At 31.6% G+C, this 6198-nt stretch overlaps 1 long non-coding RNA gene across 1 annotated transcript; it reads right to left on the bottom strand.

Annotated features, from left to right (window-relative positions):
• Positions 1 to 2779: 2779 nt before the first annotated feature.
• On the bottom strand, positions 2780 to 4739 carry LOC128239162 (uncharacterized). Its single transcript, XR_008261833.1, has 5 exons — positions 4669 to 4739; positions 3834 to 3955; positions 3391 to 3542; positions 3053 to 3147; positions 2780 to 2839 (listed from the first exon to the last, which is right to left on the bottom strand). It is a non-coding gene; the product is annotated as an uncharacterized LOC128239162 (long non-coding RNA).
• Positions 4740 to 6198: the final 1459 nt, after the last annotated feature.

Genomic DNA, 6198 nt, shown 5'->3' with positions numbered 1-6198 from the left:
CTACACCGATTCAGCTTAAATAACGAGGGTAGTGATATATCATATTGTCAAGGCCAATGATTGGGCGAATAACGTTTCAATGTATACACACGATATGCATGTATAACACGATGACGCTCCGCCTACTTGTTACCGTTCCAATATTGGGGTTAATGTAAAGACAAAAAAAAAGAATTACCTCGTTTACAAAACTGTACATAAAGACCAAATTGTTTTGTGCCTATTACTGTGGTAAAAAAAATAAGAAAGTTGGTCAAAATACCAGAGTTAAGGTCATCCAAGTGAACTTTTGTTATTTGTATGCCAAATTGTACATGTGTAAATATGGTCCATATTAAAATGTTGTCATAAAATGAATTGTCTATATGTAAAAGAAACAATCAATTGATATGCCTTTAGTTTTGGACACTTAAATTATGTTTATGTTCGAAAAGAAATGTAGATTTGAGTTTGATGGCAAAAACTTGTGTATATTATATTTTTGAAATATTTCGGTTATTTACTTTAAACCACGCCCCTTTAAAGGAAAGATACACATGCATAGGCTATGTATTTGTGTGCTATTACTAACTTAGCAAAGCAATTTTTCATGAATGACAACAATTACAAAACCGACAAAAGTATAGAGTAGGCATAATTAAATGTAACTGTAACTAAAGACATGGAGGATTATTGTTTGTTTCAGTGTAAGAGTGTAGTATATTTCACCGAATGAGCACCAACAGATATATTTCACGAGTGGCGTATCCACGAGTGTTTTTTTGTGTACACGACGTGAAATATATAAGCAATAAAAATCGAATACAAAAAAAAATTTGGGCAGCCCCTAAATGTAGCCAATAAATAAGTTAAGAGTGTATTTTGTTAATTGATATTTATAATACAATTTAAATAGCTAGTCTCATAACAGTAACTGATAACCCTTTATGTATTAGGATTTATGAACATTGCTTTCGCCTCGAAAGGCGATTGCTAGTGTTTACTTAACTAAATGAAACCCGATATTGGCTGAGGACGTTATGACTATTTGTTTTTAAACCGTACACATTGGTGACCAGTCACGGGAATTTTGGCCCGAAACCACTTTTTGGGCGGAAATGAGATACGAGTAATTTCTGACACTCATATTCTTTAGGATAAAAACACTGAAGAGAAAATTCAAAAATTCCTATTTTTAACGAAATTATGACAAAAACTAGAAGGGCACTTGTTTAAGAAACAGCTGGAAATTCGGTAAAGTTCAAAAAATTATTGAAACATTTGTATTCACAGATGCAATAAATATGCATTTACTACAATTCCCAAATTATAACAACAACATATTTTCAAAACCATTCTCAATTATTATTGAGAAAATAAATGAAAATTAATTGGTTACCATGGCAACCATTATTGAAAAAAGGCGTTTTGGGGTTAAATTTGCATTTAAATATACAAATAAAAGTCATTTGAAGCATTCGGTGATAGTTGATTTGTTAATTGATATCCTCAAACCTTACTGTACCTGGTGTATGTATTTGACAAATGTCAGAATAAATAAAAACTATTTGCTGTAGTTTATTGGAAATTTTTCACAATAAATTGACATTAGGCTGGAACTTGCACCTAATACAAATCAATGTATATGTAGAGGTTAAAGTATGTTACCACTGTAATTAACTATTATTTATCTTCTTTGAATGGTCTTAAAGGGTTTGTTTTTTATCCTGGTTACCATGGCAACAGGCCACAAACATGATCAGTATCACACCAACTTAACCTCAAATGTGATTTTTGTATAGTCATTCATAGCTCATAAAACATGAAATGGTGGTTAATATACTCTTAATTTAATAAACATAACAATACTGCATAATTTACACTAGTATATAATAAGATCAGTTAATAAATGGGCACATTTACAAAATGAAAACAATTTCTTAACATACTAACTACTTAGCATGTACAAGTCATTATGTAGTTTCAAGAAGTATGCAATTGGCCACATAGTACATGACAAATGATATTCTCGATGCTTATTCATAGGTAAAAGTTGCTAAGGTACATTTTATCAGGCTGTGAATTAACTAATTTTGACAAACAGTATTATAAATGTCTTCAATTCAAGCATTTATAGGCTTCAACTGCCAGATTTTTTTAAGTTTGTATTAATAATTAATAATCATAAAGTGGTCTCCATTATGGCAAAAGAGTTCTACCAACAAAAGACTGGGTGCAGCACCCTTCCATCACTCATTTGCTAAAACCACAGTTTATCACTCAAAATCACTGGTAACCTTATTTCACATAAACAAGTTTCTATTGAAAAATAATTGTCAAAAAAAAATTGATTTAGTTTATAAAGATCACATATCAGTATACTGAAAAGTTCTTTTCACTTATTTAAGGTATCAGAGCCTTTTTGCATCAAGTCCTTTTAGTTGGATGCGTTCAGGGTACTCTCCATGGAAAAGCCATTGTTGTGGGCTTGTCAATTTTAACTTCAATCTCACTGTCCTTGGCATGCTCTCTCATGAATTCACTCACTGGGTTGTCAGCTGAAGTTCTGAAAAATAATGTTCATATGTACAATACTTAGTGTTTGGAATAATTATGCAAATTAACTTGAACATCAAAACTCACATCTGAATAAAATGGAAAATTAGTCTAGATATACATACACAGGCAGTGATACTGTGCATAATACTTTTGTTATACCTGAAGTGATGATATTTCCTTAAGTTTAGAATGTACTTCAGGGGTCTCTTGGTGTACTCCAACCAGTCAATAATATATATAGAATATAACCAGTTTGCCAAGGTCATCAATCCACAAAAGATGTGTGCTGCCTCCATTTGGTCTAATTAAATAAACATGTTGTTTATATTATGATATAATACCTATTGTTTTAACACAAGCTTTCTTTCACATAATAAGGTATTATAACCAACATCAGTATCTAAATAAAGTACCAAACTTCAATATTTTTTGTACACAAAATCCTTTAATTTGGCTTTAAATCGACATTTAAAGCACCAAAATTAAAAAAAAAAATCATAATCTTACAACTTACCTTCCACAGACCAAATCTCTGACAGGACTGAACTTTATGTCACCTGCTTCCATTTTAGTAAATGCTGTTTCTCTCCCTTCAGAATACATCAGACCCTTAAACATAGAATAACATACAATTTATTGAACTGATTGCCTTCATTCCATGACATTTAGAGAAGTTAAGAGAACAGATTTAAGCCCAAAATATTTTTATAAGTCTAATGAATATTTTGAGATTTCTGATTACTTGTATTGAAAAAATAATAAATGTTACATTGTTTTGTTATTCTAATGTTCTCATGTGTCAATATGCAGTGCATAAGTGATGTATTTCAACACTGTTTTTGTCAATCATACCCAATGACTGCATTGTTTTTATTCCGCACAACACAGTTGTCAATGTGCAGGTATGCAGAGTCTTCTCTATATGGATGATGTTGAAAATGAGGTACCACACCATTGGCCACATAACAGCTAAACCCTTATCACTGAGATAAATATCTGTGAACCTGAAAAAACAGACTTTGAAATAGAAAAGATATATATATATATATATATATATATATATATATATATATATATATATATATATATTTATTTACACTATAATTTCATGTTCAAGTAAGAACTTTGAATAAAGGGGATATAAAATATTTAAACAAGAGCGCCCCAGAGCAAATGTGAGTGCTTCTCTGTTTTTTCAGTGAATTTACAAAATATAAAGGTTTTCCATTTCCCCTATAATAATTAAGTCAAATGGCAAAACTGTATTAACCACTCAATTTATAAATAAGATTTACCATATGATTTACAGAACACTTCAAAGCAGGGCCTTCTTGCTGTGCCTAGTATGTGTAGAAGACCTGCTCGGCATAATCAAAGCTGTAATGGATTGTTGTTCTATGTACAGCAGGTGCTTGACCTGAAATTCACATTTGATCATAATGTTGTAAAAATATGTATTACAGAAATACAAATCTTTAACTGTTTATAGTTGGGGTGATGCCCCGGCAGATCAACATGTACACAATATTGCATGCCAAAGAAAGTTCCTGTTAGTCTGAATGTCATGCATTCCCAAAAAGCAGCTTGCAGCTACAGTCATTAATATTGGTCCTGGCTTTTACAGTATTGTGCTCAAATTCTATATAAACATTTTCCCCAACTGCATTAGTCTATTATTTTCATAATCATCATGATCATCTTCATCATAACAGAAATTTATTTCAATGTACCTGAACCTCATGAGATGATATGTTATGCACATAAGTCAACATTGCTAAAAAAGTTCATCTACAACTTTTAATTCATCAACATAGCTAAAATTACAGTTAAACTGCAACTCAAAATTAATTTGTAAAATCCATCAATAATTTTATTGATAGTTGGCCGCGGTAAGATGATGAAAAATTGATTATGTCCTTTTTCAGTCATCATAAGTATGCAAAAAAGGAATATCTGCTGGCTTTTGATTTGTTTACATTTTCAATGTCACACTGTCAAATTTCACTTCCGTTTTGTTTTCCTGCGATCAAGTTCCATCCATTTAACCGAATTTAGAATATATTGCATTACATTAAAGATATACACATTCGTAAAATTATATGCTTAAACAATGAAAATAATTCTACTTACCAACAAATTCCTATAATTTGATGTAAATGCCTTTAGTTCAGCTAGACCTACATCCTCAAATTTGGGTTAAACTAGAAATGTGTCCATAGGACACGGATGCCCCCACTTCGATTTTTTGTCACAGAAAATAAGCCATAATGATTATTCAGGATAATCTCAAGTCTTTTTTTGCAAATAAAGGGCCGTAACTCCTAAATGACAAAAGCGATTTCCATGGCTATCGAACTTGATCAAGATATTATGGTCACAATCATGTATGTAAAGTTTGGTGAGGATTGGACACATACTTTTCAAGAATTAGATTGGAAACATATATTTTTGAAGTATTTTTGGCAAAAAAGGGCCGTAACTCCTAAATGACTAAAGCGATTTCCATGACTATCGAACTTGATCAAGATATTATGGTCACAAACATGTGTTTAAAGTTTGGTGAGGATTGGACAAACAGTTTTCAAGAATTAGATCGGAAACAATCTTCGGGACGTACGTACGTACAGACGTACGTACGGACAAGGGCAACCCTATATGCCGCCACTTTGTGGGGGCATAAAAATAGCACATGACAACTACGGGAGATAACACCAAAAGTAATAAACAATACGAAAGAAAGTGGTTAAAAAACGGGCGATACTATTTCCCGGTCTCTCCTCGTAAAATCCGGTCTCATCCGGTCTCATAATTCCCGGTTCATAACTTATGGCCCGAGGCGACGGATTGTGTTGCCGATGTTTGTTAAACTAATTTTACAATCTTATTTGCTTTTATATGTAACAAAATAGAATAACATATATAAACATTATGTCTTAATTTATGCAATTTGTTATAGGCCTAAACTATTTATGCAATTTGTTAAAAGTGTAGAGAAAGATGCGATGGCAATAAAAATGTTCATTTTTTTTAATAAAGGATTAAGGACGGCTAGAGTATGAAGAAACTTAGAATTGCACGTTTTAAATTGTGTTTTGTCAAGTTGGTTTATTGTTTTTCTCTTCTGTTTAAAAACAAACACATATAATATTGTTTAAGCAGTCCAGCTATGAGTGTGCACGGTTCTCTTTGAAGCATTGTGTAAAATCAATGATTACAATTGAAAACGTTTCCATGGTTGCATATCCGACCAATGCATGTCGTTACGATAAGATATGTTTATTGCGTAAAACATACAGTATTCATAGCATGTAAACAAGTAAATCAATGAATGGTGAAAAAGTACACAAGATCTACAGCTAGATGAAGAGTGTTTATATGAAGTTGCGCCATTCTTAAGTAAGAAAAACATTACGTCTCCATTGTTCGTATATATTTTTTGTGCTATTCGCTTACATTGAATAAATTCGAATACCTTCGTCATTATTACACAACTTTAGCAGAATATATTTTATTTGTCAACTTTAAGTTTGCAATAAATCTCTAACTGTTTAAGAAATCTGACGCTGATTATTTTTGAATTTGGTTATATGTTATTATCGTATTATTTCTTAACTTTACAAGACCCATTGCATAACAATCATTTACTATAATAAACAACCA

This window comes from Mya arenaria, chromosome 1, assembly GCF_026914265.1.
Source record: "Mya arenaria isolate MELC-2E11 chromosome 1, ASM2691426v1".
Classification (NCBI taxonomy): Eukaryota; Metazoa; Mollusca; class Bivalvia; order Myida; family Myidae; genus Mya; species Mya arenaria.
Note: the sequence above shows the minus strand (reverse complement) of the source record. Positions and strands in the feature narration are given on the sequence as shown.